Raw genomic sequence first — 17,864 nt, 5'->3', positions numbered from 1 at the left:
AGGCTAGAAATAGGAAGATAGAGCAGCTAAACACGTGGCTAAACAGCTGGTGTAGGAGGGAGGGTTTCTGTTATCTGGACCACTGGGAGCTCTTCTGGGGCAGGTGTGACCTATATAAGAAGGATGGGTTGCATCTAAACTGGAGAGGCATAAATATCCTGGCCACGAGGTTTGCTAGTGTCACACGGGAGGGTTTAAACTAGTATGGCAGGGGGGTGGGCACGGGAGCAATAGGTCAGAAGGTGAGAGCATTGAGGGAGAACTAGGGAATAGGAACAGTGGGGCTCTGAGGCAGAGCAGACAGGGAGAAGTTGCTGAACACAGCGGGTCTGGTGGCCTGAAGTTCATATGTTTTAATGCAAGAAGTATTACGGATAGGGCAGATGAACTTAGAGCTTGGATTAGTACTTGGAACTATGATGTTGTTGCCATTACAGAGACCTGGTTGAGGGAAGGGCAGGATTGGCAGCTAAACGTTCCAGGATTTAGATGTTTCAGGCGGGATAGCGGGGGATGTAAAAGGGGTGGCGGAGTTGCGCTACTGGTGAGGGAGAATATCACAGCTGTACTGCGGGAGGACACCTCAGAGGGCAGTGAGGCCAAATGGGTAGAGATCAGGAATAAGAAGGGTGCAGTCACAATGTTGGGGGTTTACTACAGGCCTCCCAACAGCCAGCGGGAGATAGAGGAGCAGATAGGTAGACAGATTTTGGAAAAGAGTAAAAACAACAGGGTTGTGGTGATGGGAGACTTCAACTTTCCCAATATTGACTGGGACTCACTTAGTGCCAGTATTGGGGAATGAGCCCGGCCAGGTGGTAGATGTTTCAGTAGGGGAGCATTTCGGGAACAGTGACCACAATTCAGTAAGTTTTAAAGTGCTGGTGGACAAGGATAAGAGGAAGAAGGATAAATACGGCAATTTTCGGGAACCTTGGATAACGAGAGATATTGTAGGCCTCGTCAAAAAGAAAAAGGAGGCATTTGTCAGGGCTAAAAGGCTGGGACAGACGAAGCCTGTGTGGAATATAAGGAAAGTAGGAAGGAACTTAAGCAAGGAGTCAGGAGGGCTAGAAGGGGTCACGAAAAGTCATTGGCAAATAGGGTTAAGGAAAATCCCAAGGCTTTTTACACGTACATAAAAAGCAAGAGGGTAGCCGGGGAAAGGGTTGGCCCACTGAAGGATCGGCAAGGGAATCTATGTGTGGAGCCAGAGGAAATGGGCGAGGTACTAAATGAATACTTTGTATCAGTATTCACCAAAGAGAAGAAATTGGTAGATGTTGAGTCTGGAGAAGGGTGTGTAGATAGCCTGGGTCACATTGAGATCCAAAAACACGAGGTGTTGGGTGTCTTATAAAATATTAAGGTAGATAAGTCCCCAGGGCCTGATGGGATCTACCCCAGAATACTGAAGGAGGCTGGAGAGGAAATTGCTGAGGCCTTGACAGAAAGCTTTGGATCCTCACTGTCTTCAGGTGATGTCCCGGAGGACTGGAGAATAGCCAATGTTGTTCCTCTGTTTAAGAAGGGTAGCAAGGATAATCCAGGGAACTACAGGCCGGTGAGCCTTACTTCAGTGGTAGGGAAATTACTGGAGAGAATTCTTCGAGACAGGATCTACTCCCATTTGGAAGCAAATGGACGTATTAGTGAGAGGCAGCATGGTTTTGTGAAGGGGAGGTCGTGTGTCACTAACTTGATAGAGTTTTTCGTGGAGGTCACTAAGATGATTGATACAGGTAGGGCAGTGGATGTTGTCTATATGGACTTCAGTAAGGCCTTTGACAAGGTCCCTCATGGTAGACTAGTACAAAAGGTGAAGTCACACGGGATCAGGGGTGAGCTGGCAAGGTGGATACAGAACTGGCTAGGTCATAGAAGGCAGAGAGTAGCAATGGAAGGATGCTTTTCTAATTGGAGGGCTGTGACCAGTGGTGTTCCACAGGGATCAGTGCTGGGACCTTTGCTGTTTGTAGGATTGAGATTGTTTGGAGACTTGGGTGGAGAGATGGCAGATGGAGTTTAATCCGGACAAATGTGAGGTAATGCATTTTGGAAGGTCTAATGCAGGTAGGGAATATACAGTGAATGGTAGAACCCTCAAGAGTATTGAAAGTCAAAGAGATCTAGGAGTACAGGTCCACAGGTCACTGAAAGGGGCAACACAGGTGGAGAAGGTAGTCAAGAAGGCATACGGCATGCTTGCCTTCATTGGCCGGGGCATTGAGTATAAGAATTGGCAAGTCATGTTGCAGCTGTATAGAACCTTAGTTAGGCCACGCTTGGAGTATAGTGTTCAATTCTGGTCGCCACACTACCAGAAGGATGTGGAGGCTTTAGAGAGGGTGCAGAAGAGATTTACCAGGATGTTGCCTGGTATGGAGGGCATTAGCTATGAGGAGCAGTTGAATAAACTCGGTTTGTTCTCACTGGAACGAAGGAGGTTGAGGGGCGACCTGATAGAGGTCTACAAAATTATGAGGGGCATAGACAGAGTGGATAGTCAGAGGCTTTTCCCCAGGGTAGAAGGGTCAATTACTAGGGGGCATATGTTTAAGGTGAGAGGGGCAAGGTTTAGAGTAGATGTACGAGGCAAGTTTTTTACGCAGAGGGTAGTGGGTGCCTGGAACTCGCTACCGGAGGAGGTGGTGGAAGCAGGGACGATAGTGACATTTAAGGGGCATCTTGACAAACACATGAATAGGATGGGAATAGAGGGATACGGACCCAGGAAGTGTAGAAGATTGTAGTTTAGTCGGGCAGCATGGTCGGCACGGGCTTGGAGGGCCGAAGGGCCTGTTCCTGTGCTGTACATTTCTTTGTGCTTTGTTCTTTTGTTTGTAAATTGACCCTTAATTGTAAAAAAAATTAATTGGGTACTCTAAATAAAAAAGGAAAACGGGGAAAAAAAGAAACCAATAATCACTACTAAAGCCCGAGGAAGCTACGGCAGCAGCATCGACGGAGACTCAAACCGCTGGCCCGTGTGCAGGGCGCTGCCCCACACCCTGAGGATCTGTCCACACATCAAGCCAGGAAGGGAGGGACCAGACGGGTAGGTCAGCGACTCCCCAAGGTGCACAGGCATCGCTGGTCTTTCGAACAAATGACAGGCAGCGTGTGCCTCAGGAGGCTCCGCCTCAACAAGGGGCTGGTGCGGTACCTGTGCTATCCTTGTGGACTTGCCACCATGTGAAGCAGGAGGATACCCAAGCTCGGTGGCCCTGAACGTCTACGTATCGGGATCATTTCAGGGCTTGAGCAGGGACTTGTTTGGCACCTCACAAGCTGCAGCCCACAAGTGCACCCGTGAAGTCATGGGGGCCCCGTTTGCCTGGGCAGCTAACTACATAATGTTTGAAATGGACCAAGCCCAGCAGGATGCCCGGGCAGCTAGTTTCTCCGCCATCGCTGGGATACCCCAGGTCTAGGTCTAGGGCATGTCGCCGTGCATTCACCAGGCCGTCAGGGAGTGCCCTACATCAACAGAAACGGGTTCCATTCCTTGAACATACAGCTCATGTGCGACCACCTCATCATGCACGCGTGTGCACGCATCCCAGGGAGTGTCATTGAGTGGGGCATCGGACTCCTAAAGCTGTGGTTCTGACGCCTCGACTGCTCTGGTTGTGCCCTGCAGTGCACCCCCAGAGGGTCGCCTGCTTGGGGGTGGTCTGCCGTGTTCTCCATAACCTAGCACAGCAGCAGGGTGACGTGCTGGAGGTGGAGGGAGGGGAACATGTGTCCACCTTCAAGGAGGAGGACGAGGAGGCGCCGGACCTGGAGGGACTGGAAGACGAGCCCGGGGAGGACTCACAGGACCAGCCGGTGGATGGAGGACAGGCCAGGCGGCAGTGAGGGTCCGGCAAGCCCGGAGGGCCAGGGAAGCCCTCATCCCCGCCCGCTTCACATAGGACGTGACGTCATCCGACAATCCCCCTCTCTCCAATGCCCCCCTTCCCGACTCACCACCGCCAATCGCCACTTCATAGGTTGACTCTGGGTTGGCACATAGCGCCCCCTCCTCCCGGGCGGTGCCTAGAGGAATGGAGGGGCAGCTGATCGAGCCCTGGCAATTCTGGATCATTTGGCTCTGCCATACGCTGGCAGTTCCCCAATGTCTGCAGCATGGTGTCGACGCCCTCAGCGACTCTCCTCAGTGATCCGGACATACTCTGCAGAGCCTCAGCTATGCCAACCTGAGACTGGGACATACATAGCTACATACATAGAAAATGGAAGCAGGAGGAGGCCACACGCCCCTTCGAGCCCGCTCCGCCATTCATTGTAATTATGGCTGATCATCATGTTCAATACCCTGATCCTGCCTTCCCCCCCATATCCCTTGATCCCTTTAGCTCCAAGAGCTGTATCTAATCCGTTCTTGAAATTACACAATGTTTTGGCCTCAACTACTTTCTGTGGTAGAGAATTCCACAGATTCACCGCTCTCTGGGTGAAGAAATTTCTCCTCACCTCAGTCCTAAAAGGTTTACCCCTTATCCTCAAACTATGACATGAGTATGTGATTTACAGAACCTGCAACAGGAAGGAGTGACCAACGTTATTTACAATCAATGTCCTTGATTTTACGGCTGGCCATAAAGAGTCAGCAGGAGTCTGGACAATAAATGTCTTCAAAGGAAAGACTGACCATCTTGAATTAACAGGACGGAAAGCAACAGATGTCCCTGATAATAAACGTATTCTAACCGATCAGATAGACAGGAAAAGGGAAGGAGGTACTAAAGTAATCAATGACAACTGGCCCTAAGGTCAGGCATCCCGCAATAAACTAATCTGAACAATATACCCCTGTGTGCTGTACTCCTGAGAAGAAATAAGACCCCTGAGTGTGTCACGACTCTGTGCATTTGTGACCAAAAAAGACAGTGATTGGTTGGTGCTGCCCTGTGAGCATGTGACTGGAAGCATTGGATCAGTGCCAGCGAGACCTGTATAAGAAGAAGAGACAAAGAGATTTAATCAGCGAAACCTCAAGGAACAACATCGCAGAAGAAGACCTCCAGCTCTGAACTTGACGAAGCCCGATCCGTCTCCACACCCGGGCCAGCACGAGCGGATAGTGACGCCCCCACAGGACCATTAGATAAATATTAACAGTTAAAATCTATGCTTGGGAAACGTATTGTCATAATATGCACCCATGCACATAATGAGGTAAAGACAGGCAGTGACAGACACCTAGGTTAGCCAATCAACACACAGGACAGAACACAACCAATCACCAGACAGAACACTAGAGGGGGGGTTTCCTACTATAAAACACACGAGGCATCAGCACTCCGCCTCTTTCCATTGGTGACAACTGTAGTGACAGTCAGGGTGTATATATCAGTCAGCACCTCCCACACGTGGGTCAGAGCTAGTCTGGCCTAGTTAGTTAGAGTTAGTTTACTCGGAGTAGTAGAGTGTCAACCCACAGCAAACTGTGTGCATTATTAAAGAAGTTCAATAAATCGTATTGAACCAACGTCTAAGTTTGGTGTATGCTTTACAGTCTAACTATCCAGTTGCAGTCCATGTTACCCCAGGGTAGATAACACGACACGTATAGTGGTAGACTTAGAGGGGAACAGATGTGTGATACATCGTAAGAGAATCCTGTCATGATATACATCAGCATATCATGGTGCAATCACACACACACTGACACACTGATGGACATACAGTAGGACCAACCAGCATACACGACATCGCAGCCAATCATCACTGAGAGCACACGCACTATAAAGACAGGGGATACCAGAGTTCCCGCTCATTCTAGCAGCAGCCAGCTCAGAGCACAGAGCTCACAGCCTGCCTCTCAGACATAGAACATAGAACATAGAACGATACAGCGCAGTACAGGCCCTTCGGCCCACGATGTTGCACCGAAACAAAAGCCATCTAACCTACACTATGCCATTATCATCCATATGTTTATCCAATAAACTTTTAAATGCCCTCAATGTTGGCGAGTTCACTACTGTTGCAGGTAGGGCATTCCACGGCCTCACCACTCTTTGCGTAAAGAACCTACCTCTGACCTCTGTCCTATATCTATTACCCCTCAGTTTAAAGCGATGTCCCCTCATGCCAGCCACTTCCACCCGCAGGAGAAGGCTCTCACTGTCCACCCTATCTAACCCCCTGATCATTTTGTATGCCTCTATTAAGTCTCCTCTTAACCTTCTTCTCTCCAACGAAAACAACCTCAAGTCCATCAGCCTTTCCTCATAAGATTTTCCCTCCATACCAGGCAACATCCTGGTAAATCTCCTCTGCACCCGCTCCAAAGCCTCCACGTCCTTCCTATAATGCGGTGACCAGAACTGTACGCAATACTCCAAATGCGGCCGTACCAGAGTTTTGTACAGCTGCAACATGACCTCCTGACTCCGGAACTCAATCCCTCTACCAATAAAGGCCAACACTCCATAGGCCTTCTTCACAACCCTATCAACCTGGGTGGCAACTTTCAGGGATCTATGTACATGGACACCTAGATAGTGATAGGACAGGGTCCACAGATAAGCTGGTAATGCACGTACCCAAGCTTACAGTATGTTATTACAGTTGAGTTGCTAATAAAATAGAGTTACACCATCTCCAGCCGTGTTGACCTGTTTGTAGACCAGAACTCCCAACACGACAAATCCGTCTTGTAACAGTCCTAAGTAGTTAGTTTTTAAAAACATTTTACCCAATAAAGGCCTGATTTGATTTAAAGAAAATTGTTGTGTCAATCAATTGACTGGAGCAAGGTTCCTGGTCAACAGGGTGAAGAGGAGATTTACCAGGTTGCTGCCTGGGCTGGAGGAGAGATTGGATAGGCTGGGGATGTTTTACTTGGAGCCGCGAAGGTTGAGAGGGGACCTGATAGAGGTGTATATGATTGTGAAGGGGCATGGATAGAGTGGATAGGAGCCACTTTTTCCATTGGTAGAGGGGTGAATAACAAGGGGGCAGAGATTTAAGATAAGAGGTAGAAGACTAACAGAGCATTTGAGGAGAACCATTGTCACCCAGAGGATGGTTGGAGTCACTGTCTAAAGGGTCGAGTCCGAAACTGTCATAACATTGAAGAAGATATTCACTTGGCGCTATCATAAACTCCAGGGCTGTGGGCCAGGGACTGGAAAATGGGATTAGTGTACCATTGACCGGCATACACTTGATGGGCCAAATGGCCTCCTTCTGTGCTGTGGATATTTATGAATCTACTTTACTTTCCCTAACTGTTGACCACCAACTTCCCAGCAGTATTAGACACACAAGATGCCAGGCCACTTCTGTTGCATATATCCATGCCCCAACCTCACCTGTCACCCTTCCTTGAAGCACCTTCACGGCCAGGCCCCACCTTGCCCTCTTGCTCCTAAAAGACGCCCTGATCCAATAGCCATCCTGCCCTTGTGTGGTATTCTTTGTTTTGCTCATTTTAAGGATGGTTGGCGTAGTGTTCACAAAGACCACAAATAGCTTTTAAATTGAACAAAGCTATAAATTTATTAACACTACTTAATTGGATTCGACACTTACTCCTATATAATACACAGTTGATAATACATTTATAATCTACACTCAAGTACCACTAATCTCTAAACTATTACATTAACTATGATCTGCTCTCACTCACACACTATCTTTCTTTCTGTCTGACCTCTAGCTTTCTCCTCAGCCTCTCACCCACAAGGCTTAGCATCGATGCCTTATATAGTTGTACATCTAGCTCCCTCTAGTGGTTAATTGAGACATTACATTAACCCTTACAGTTCTTTAGATTTATGATAATGTCACACCCTGAATTACCTTTGCCGCACCTATCCCCCCCCATCCAAGCTCCAGTTCTCCTACACCCTCTCCCGTGTCCCGCAGAGTTTTACAAAGACAAGTATTCACCTCGGATCAATTCGGCCAGAGCACACCGCCGTTAACCAACTGTGAAACCCGGTGCCATGGGTTTACCAATGCGCTGCTGACTTAATCTTGAAACTGGGACTTACTTTGGAAAAAGCTTCAATGTATTGCGTATTCATGGGATGCAAACATATTGAAAATGTTGGCCGGGATTCTCCGATCCCGCAGCCGAGTTCTGACGCCGGTGTCAAAAGTGGCGCGAGTGACTCCGGCGTCAACGGGCCTCCAGGCCCAGGCATTCACCCCTTCCTAGGGGATTTGTACGGCGCCAGAATGGTGTCCGCTGCTCCGGCGCTCGAACGGAACCCACAGCCAGAACTCCGAGGTTCTGCCGGGTGGGACCATACGTAACCCATGCCGGCGGGACTCGGCTGAACCCGGCGGGCACTCGGCCCGTTGAGGCACGGAGAATCGCCGGGGTGGGGGTGGGCGCTTTCAACGGTCCGTGACCAGCGCGGCGGCGGCCCAGCGGGCGCGATTGGCACTGATTTTCTGGTCGGCGGAGATTTGGCGGCCCGCCGTCGGAGCGGCGTGGCGCGATTCCTGTGCCCACCCCCCCCGCCCCCCCCCCCCAGCCGATTCTCCGACCCGGCACGGGATCGGAGTATTCCGGCGGGATGCCAACACTGGAGGTGCACGAGGTCCGGAATGCCGCTGTAACGCGGCGACTTAATCCCTTCATCTGAACCCGCTAACCTGAAACCAAAATTTCACATCAAGTCTAATTAATTCCCTGCCTGGCACGCTTCCCACTCCCAGAAACAGCATTAAATTCTGCCCAAATTGCTGCATGGTAGAATATCTGTGCATATACTTAGTATGGTGTGGAGAGCGCAAGGGAATCATTTTTCTTCAATGTGTCTCTTAGCCCGATATGTCCAGCAATGGTGTTAAACTACAGCCTTCTCTACTTCTCCAATTGGTAAACCAAAACTGGAAGAGCCTTTATTCCCATGCAGGTCAGCGTAACCTACATGTTTTAGACTTCTGAAGCAACAACATGATTATGTTTTGAGATGTTAAGCAAAGTACGCGATCAATCAATGTGCAGATCAAAAAACACTGAACAGAAGTTGTTCAAGGACCTACTGAGCCAGATATAAGGAGGTCAGATCAACAACAAGGGAGTTATTGTAACAAACTGAAGGTCTTTGGAAGCGATAGAGGAGAGACTAAAGGGATCTCTACACTGCAGGCACTGGTCTCAGAGTGATTGAGCTCATAACCTACAGCCAATGAACCATAGAATCCCTTCAGTGCAGAAGGAGGCCATTTGGCCTATTGAGTTTGTACCAACCCTCCGAAAGAGCGCCCCACCCAGGCCCAATCCCCCACCCTACCCCCTAACCCTACCGAGGGGCAATTTACCATGGTCAATCTCACAGAGAACCTGAAAACTCTGCACAGTCACCCACCCAAGGCCGGACTCGAACCCGGTCCCTGCTGCTGTGAGGCAGCAGTGCTAACCACTGTGCCACCGTGCCACCCCACTGGGCACTCATCAACCATTTCTGCACTGGCCAAGGCTTTTGTGTAGCAAATTGGCAGGGATCGGGACTGGAGCTGTGATGTGCCCCAATCAATGACTCACATCATTGAAGGCTGCCCCCTGACATAATTCAGCGGAGGGCTTGGAGAGCTCAATGTAGCCACTGCGATAGCTAATGCTTGGCTTGGTGATTCACGCACAGATTAATAATAAGAAATAGGCTTGATGTATTGTGAAATGAAAGAACAAGTTCAAAGAGATTCTATGGTTTTCAATTACTTACTCTTAAGAAAACATTTTTCTTTAAATTTAGAATACCCAATTTTGTTTTTCCAATTAAGGGGCAATTTAACGTGTCCAATCCACCTAACGTGCACATCTTTGGGTTGTGGGGGCGAAACCCACGCAGACATGGGGAGAATGTGCAAACTCCACACGGACAGTGACCCGGGGCCGGGATTCGAACCCGGGTCCTCAGTGCCGCAGTCCCAGTGCTAACCTACTCTTAAGAAAACATAGCCCGTATGGCTTGTCAGATAGATCCAATAGTAATAAGAAGACAGGACTACCAAGAACAATATAATCAAACAGAGGACCACTGAGACTACACAATGACATTTTATGTGGCTGGTGATTGTCGACGGCCATCTTGTTCTGTCAATACCAGGGTGACGAATTATCCCTTATATTCTTGGAGAATAGTTGGAACACCGGGGAGAAATCAAAGTGAATTCCTGAGAGCTGTGGCACTCTGGCTCAGTTCTGGAAAGTGAAGGGTACATGCCTGTTAAGTAGCCAAAGACTTTCTAGGAGGTTGGGCGGGGATGGATGATGGTGCGGGACGGGACGGAATGGAGGGAAGGGGGTGCACGTGGAGGCCATTAGGATAAAGCTGGCTCAGTTGAGAATTTTAGTCTAAAATATAGTATGATTGTGTTTTATTATACTTTATCGGGGCTGGTTTAGTACAGGGCTAATAAGCTGGCTTTTAAAGCAGACCAAGGCAGGCCAGCAGCACGGTTCAATTCCCGTACCAGCCTCCCCGAACAGGCGCCGGAATGTGGCGACTAGGGGCTTTTCACAGTAACTTCATTGAAGCCTACTTGTGACAGTAAGCGATTTTCATTTTTTCATTTTTTTTCATGATGTAGAGTATAAGTATTGACTGAAGGCGGTGTTTATTTTCTGTAGTTTTTGCTTTATTAGTTTCTTGTATGGTAAAATTTAGTTGTTTTAAACCATGGAATCTTGCGGCGCCATTTCTTGCAGCTGATGAAATGAAAATTGCTTATTGTCACAAGTAGGCTTCAAATGGAGTTACTGTGAAAACCCCCTCGTCGCCACATTCCGGCGCCTGTTCGGGGAGGCTGGTACGGGAATTGAACCATGCTGCTGGCCTGCCTTGGTCTGCTTTCAAAGCCAGCGATTTAGCCCAGTGTGCTAAACCAGCCCCTGATCACTGGTGTTTGAATTCCTCTTCCAACATTAGCAGTCTCTAACAGGATCAGAACAATAGATATGTTCACAATCAAATCAAAGTTGTTCTAGATACAATGTAAAAAGCTTCGAATAGATTAAGCAACACAAAACGCCTTTACTGAAGTGCGAGTCTTTGGAATTCCCTTCCAAGGTAAGTGGTTGAGTCAGAAACTACGTCAACAAATAAGATTAGATTGGATGAAGGGAACACAGGGGTATCATTAAGTCCAACAGGAAGAGGCCTGTGCCTGGCCGCATTGGATTGCTTGGATTTCCTGGAATCATTAAATGGCTACAACACAGTGGGAAACCATTCGGCCCGTCGAGTCTCCTCGAGGACAACTTTGTTAGACCCACTGCCCCACTCTTTCCCCGGGGATTGATACACAATCTTGGGGGGGGCGGCGGGTGGAAGCAACACTCAAGCGGTAACTACCGGGGCTAAACAACAAGGACCAGTGAGAGATCCCTAGGACGTCCCGACTTCAGTTTCCTTGTGAAGTAAAATCTAACCTAAAAGCTATAATCAATTCCTTGCAAATTAGAGTTTGCGCCAAGCGTTTTGATAATTCTTGTGTGTAGCTAGTTTTCTTCACAATGTTCTGATGTGTTCTCGTTTGAAAAAGTTGCGAGGCAAGAATAGGGAAAAACCCAAGCGCTGGGCCCTCCATAGGGAGGAGTGTAGCACTTTGAAACAGCCAGGCTGTCTGTGTGCGACCCAAAAGATAACAAATTGGGCGAATTCCAGAGACCGCGATAAAGAGACAAAGAATAACAGTAGTGTCTTGAATCCCAGACATGATAGATAGCAGCCAAGGACAAGAGAATGCCTCTGTTTATACAGGCATGAACGGATTAGGATTCAGGCTTAGGAAAACAGATGGAATCTAGGGTTATGAGGTACTGTCCTGACCAGGGCGGGTAAATTAGTACGTGGCATCGTTGGCAAATAGACGGGTTCCTGATTGGGTCAAATCGGTCTCCACAGGCGCTGCTGTGCAGAGGACATGAAGAACAGGTTTCCTGAGCAGTAAAGGTGTAGAAATATTTCGACAGGAATTTTGGGATCCTCATGGAAAGGCAGGCTGGCACAGGAGACCAGGCCCATCTTCCCGGTGGCCAATGGCACCTTCAAGGATGAAATTACACTGGGTGTAATGGGTATCGCAAAGTGTCTTGGCACCGTTGTGCACACGTTGGTCTGTCAATTCTGGTCTATACGGAATAAAATCCGACTGCCGCCAATATGGGGCAATGTCAAATCTTTGAGGCCGGTAAGGGAATTGAACCCGCGCTGCTGGCCTTGTTCTGCGTTACAAGCCAGCTGATGGTGAGGCTGATGTGTTGGGTGTTCTGGATCACATACAGGCCACCAACACTTGTAGTGCAACACTATTTTATTAAAAGGTTAACTCTTTAAACATACTTGAGCTGTGGGTAAATACGATACCAACTTTAACTAAAGACCTTTGCCTTGTCCTAACCAGTTGATGCACTCAGCACATGGTGAATGTCTGTGTTGCAGGCTGTGAGCTCTGTGCTCCTAGCTGGCTGCTACTCGAATGAGCGGGAACTCTGATGTCCCCGGTCTTTATAGTGAGTGTTCTCGCACTGGTGATTAGCTGCGGTGTTGTCTATGTCGATTGGCCCCACTGTGTGTCCATCAGTGTGTGTCTGCACCATGATATACTGGTGTATATTATGACATCCCCCCTTTTATATAAAAAAATGTGCCTGCGTGATAATAAATAGTGTGTGGCGAATGTTCCTGACTACGTGTGTGCGAAATATTTACAGGACTATGTACATAAAACTAAGCTATTTACATGGGAATGTGCCTGGTGCAGAAAAAAACAGTGTGTGACACAAATAACGAGATGAACACTATATACAAACCACTTGAACGATTAAACGGAAGAACAGAACAGACCAGAGAGTCCATTAGTACAAAGTTCACAAATTAAGTCTCTGAGGTGGGCGACGAATTCTGGTTGACCGTCAGGGTGGCACACCACTCATCGTCTGGATCGATGCTGTATACCGACAGCGGCTGGTGTCTTTGCTTCGGGGACAGCCTGTTTTTCGTTATGACACCGACTCGAAAAGGCGCCTTCGGGTTCTCGGTGTCACTGCTGTGTGGGAGGTCGGAATCGGACTCGGTGATCGTGGGTTGAATTGCCCGAACATTCCTACGAGGCTGGCTGAAGCGATATGAATTCGAAGACTGTGTTGCTCGACAGCAGGCAGCATAGTGGGCAGCACGGTAGTATAGTGGTTAGCTACCGGGTGCTCCAGTTTCCTTCCACAGTCCAAAGATGTGCAGGTTGGGTGGATTCGCCACGCTAAATTGCCCTTAGTGTCCAAAATTGCCCTTAGTGTTGGGTGGGGTTACTGGGTTATGGGGATAGGGTAGGGTGCTCTTTCCAAGAGCAGGTGCAGACTCGATGGGCCAAATGGCCTCCTTCTGTACTGTAAATTCTATGATAAGTCTTCCACATCGTAGGCATTGTCGAGATTTTGCGGGGCATTGCCGCTTTAAATGGGCGGAGCCACAGTTGCTGCACGTCGTGACGTCAGCACGTTCACTGCGCCACCGCGCATGCGCGGTGCGGTCCTGCGTGGTGCGCACCTGTGCATTACGTTCCTCAACGCGCCGTCCCCTCGTTTGGTGCGTACAAGCGCAGGAGTCCGTGGAAAGCGCGCAAAATGGCCGCCTTCATCCAGGCTGAGGCCCTGGAGGTGCTCAATCACTTGGACCCGTTCCGCCCCGTGGGGACCTTGCCGCGCCGTTTCAGGCACTTGTATATGGGAATACCGACTGGTGGCATTTTCATGTAGGACACAGGTCTCGATGGCGGTCGCTAGGGTGAGTTGCTTTACTTTGAGGAGCTGCTGACGTAGGGGGTCCGACTGAACACCAAAAACGACCTGGTCGCGTATCATGGAATCGGAGGTGGGTTCGTAGCTGCAAGATTGCGCAAGGATGCGGAGGTGCGTTAAAAATGATTGGAAAGGTTCACCCTTACCCTGCAAATGCTGCTGGAACACGTAGCGTTCAAAACTTTCATTCACTTCTACGCTGCAGTGAGTGTCAAATTTGAGGAGAACCGTCTTGAATGGGGCAGCACGGTAGCATTGTGGATAGCACAATTGCTTCACAGCTCCAGGGTCCCAGGTTCGATTCTGGCTTGGGTCACTGTCTGTGCGGAGTCTGCACATCCTCCCCGTGTGTGCGTGGGTTTCCTCCGGGTGCTCCGGTTTCCTCCCACAGTCCAAAGATGTGCGGGTTAGGTGGATCGGCCATGATAAATTGCCCTTAGTGTCCAAAATTGCCCATAGTGTTGGGTGGGGTTACTGGGTTATCGGGATAGGGTGGAGGTGTGGACCTTGGGTAGGTTGCTCTTTCCAAGAGCCGGTGCAGACTCGATGGGCCGAATGGCTTCCTTCTGCACTGTAAATTCTATGAAATCTATGAACTTCGTCTTGTCTTTGTCATCTGCACAGGTGAGAGAGTTGAAAATATGGATGGCATGGTCTCCGGCCGTGGAGAGGAGAAGAGCAATCTTTCTGGTATCCGAGGCGCCCTCCCTGTCCGTGGCTTCAAGGAAGAGCTGGAAGCGCTGTTTAAAAATCTTCCAGTTGGCCCCGAGGTTGCCGACGATGCGGAGCGGCGGCGGCGGGCTGATGTTGTCCATGTTGCAGGATGACGGAATGCTGGCGGAAGGCAGATCACTTGCAGGTAGGTCTAAGAAGTGCTAGTATGCGACTACTCCTGGTATCATGTTGTGTTGGGTGTTCTGGATCACATACAGATCACCAACACTTGAAGTAGTGCAACACTATTTTATTGCATCATTCACTGTTTAAACATACTCAGACTGTGGGTGAATACGATACTCGCTTTAACTAAAGACCTTTGCCTTGTCCTAACCAGTCGATGCACTCAGCACATGGTGAATGTCTGTGTTGCAGGCTGTGAGCTCTGTCCTCCTCGCTAGCTGCTACTCGAATGAGCGGGAACTCTGACGTCCCCTGTCTTTATAGTGCGTGTGTCCTCACTGGTGATTGGCTGCGGTGTTGTGTATGTTGATTGGTCCCACTGTGTGTCCATCAGCGTGTGTCTGCACCATGATATACTGGTGTATATTATGACAAGAGGCGTGCAGGCGGTTCCAAACACTGGGGGCCGGGGCAGTGTTTTAAACAAAGTTCTCCCTATATCCCGGCAGTTGCTTACCTCTAAAGTATTTCACTGCTGCCTCACGGCGCTGAGGTCCCGGGTTCGATCCCGGCCCCGGGTCACTGTCCATGTAGAATTTGCACATTCTCCCTGGGTCTGCGTGGGTTTCACCCCCACAACCCATAGATGAGCAGGGTAGGTGAATTGGCCATGCTAAATTGCCCCTTCATTGGAAAGGAATAATTGGGTACTCTAAATGTTTTTTAAAATCCTTCAAGTCTTTATCCAATTGGAGAGGGCAGTTAATAAAGTATAGACTGGAGTATCCTAGGTTTTATCAGGAGGGGTATGGAGTGCCGGAGCAAAGAGGTTATGTTTGACTTGAGTAAGTCACCCGTTCGCAGAATCACAGAGTTGTTAAGGTGTGGAAGGAGGCCATTCGGCCCATCATGTCTGCACCAGCTCTCCAAACGAGCATCATGACTGACCTCCATTCCCCTGTCCTTTCCCCGTGCCCCTGCACATAATAATAGTAATCACTTTTATTGTCACAAGTAGGCTTCAATGAAGTTACAGTGAAAAGTCCCTAGTCGCCACATTCCGGCACCTGTTCGGGGAGGCCGGTGCGGGAATTGAATCCGCGCCGCTGGCCTTGTTCTGCGTTACAAGCCAGCTGTTTAGCCCAGTGTGCTAAACCAGCCCCGTTGTTTCTAGTTGTTTCTAGTCAATCAATCATCAAACACCCACCTGAACGCCTCGATTGAACCAGTCTCCACCGCACTTCCAGGACGTGCATTCCAAACCCCCACCATTCGCTGTGCGGAAAAGATTTCTCTCGCATCGCATTTGCTTCTTTTGCCAAGTCGCTTCAGTGGAGGAACTACAGTTGTGAGCGTCGATCAGCGAAGTTAGGACTGTTCTCCTCGGGGGGGGGGGGGGGGGGGGGGGGGGCGGGGGGAGGGGGGGGGGAAATAAGGCTGCGAGGAAATTGGATGGAGATGTTCAAAACCGTGAGGCGTCTGGACAGAGTAGAAAGCGAGAAACTGCTCTCACTCGTGAAAGGATCCAGAACGGGAGATCACAGATTTATAGTAACGGGCAACAAAAACCTAAGAGACGATATGAGAAGAAACCTTTTCGGGCAGCGTCATGATAAACATCATGGTGCAAACACACATACACACTGATGGACAGATCAACGGACCAATCAATACACACACAACACCACAGCCAATCACAGGCAAGAGCATACACACTATAAAACGGGGAACACGACACTTCCCGCTCATTCCAGCAGGAGACAGCTCAGGGCACAGAGCTCACAGCAAGCCAATCAGACATCCACCATGTGCTGAGTGCCACTCCAAGATAGTGTTAGGGATAGGTCCACAGATTCAAGGGTAATGAACGAACCTCAGTAACCAGTTTACCATTGTAAATATTGTTAGTAATAAAACTGAGTTGTACCATCCGCAACCGTGTTGGTTCGTCTGTGTAGCAGAGAACCCAACACGACAGGCAGCAGGTGATCAGGGTCTGGAATGGACTGCCTGAGTGTGTGCTGGAGGCAAGTTCGATATAGGCATTCAAAAGGGGATTAGACTGTTATCTGAAAACGAAAAGTGTGCAGGGTTACGAGGGGAAGGCGGGGGAGTGGTACAAAAGATATGCTCACTTGGGCAGCCATTGAATTCCGATGGGCCGATTGGCCCCCTCTGCACTGTGCCGATTGTGTGACTTCCTTTAGGGAGCCGCTATTGAATCCGTATCCACCACCACGTCAGGCCGTGCATTCCAAACCCTGAGCATTCGTTGCGTGAAAATGATTGTCCCCGCGTCTCCTCTGCTTCTTTCTCTAGGAGCCTGCCCTGTGCTTGCTCCGGGGTATAGAGCTGCCAAAGCGCACCAGAGCCCTGCTTCAGCACCTCCTCATGTCCTGGGAGGGGCGGGGGGGGGGGGGGCGGGGGGCGCTTCCAAACATTGGGGGCCGGGGCGGTGTTTTAAACAAAGTTCTCATCACCCACCCTGAGCTGACAGACTGACAGACTGGCTTTCAAAAAATTGGAACTCATTTGAAAGGTTTGAATTTCCAAAGGAAATTGGATAAACACTTGATAAGGAGGACTTAGCAGTTGCATGGGGGAAGGGCTGGCGGACGGGATGAATGGATGGCCCTTTCAAAGAGACGGGACAGGCACGATGGACTGAATGTCTTCCTTCTGCAACATTCTTCGATTGTACGGCTCTGCATCTGATGTGGACCCTCTTGCAATTAATTTCACCTCGCACTGTGGTGTGGGAAAATGGAATTCATTTCACTGCTAATCTCTCCTTACCACACTGCAAGGCCCGAAGAAGTGCTAATTTTGTCACGCTTGGCGGTTGCCCGTGAGTTGCAGTCTCCCGCTGTGTTCCGCTCCCACAATATTTTAAGACCAAGGCTTTGGGTTTGAAAGCGGAAAAAAAAGCAGAAGTGAAACGTTGTTTGCATGTTTCAATTGTAACGTCTTTTCCACAGCTGCGCTAACCTCAATGTTGAAATATTTTAAACATAAGCGCATTAGAAATAGGAGCAATAGTGGACCACGTGGCCCATCGAGCCTGCTCCACCATTCCGTCCCATCGCGGGTGATCTTCTGCCTTAACTCCACTTTCCTGCCTGTTCGCCATAGCTCTCGATTCCCCCGAGAGACCAGAGATCTGACCATCTCAACCTGGAACATCTTCAACGATGGATTAGCCATGATCCTCCAGGCCAAAGAATTCAAACGATTCGCAACCCTTGGGAGG

Source organism: Scyliorhinus torazame, chromosome 30 (assembly GCF_047496885.1).
Source record: "Scyliorhinus torazame isolate Kashiwa2021f chromosome 30, sScyTor2.1, whole genome shotgun sequence".
In the NCBI taxonomy this organism is placed as follows: domain Eukaryota; kingdom Metazoa; phylum Chordata; class Chondrichthyes; order Carcharhiniformes; family Scyliorhinidae; genus Scyliorhinus; species Scyliorhinus torazame.
This window is presented reverse-complemented; position numbering follows the sequence as displayed.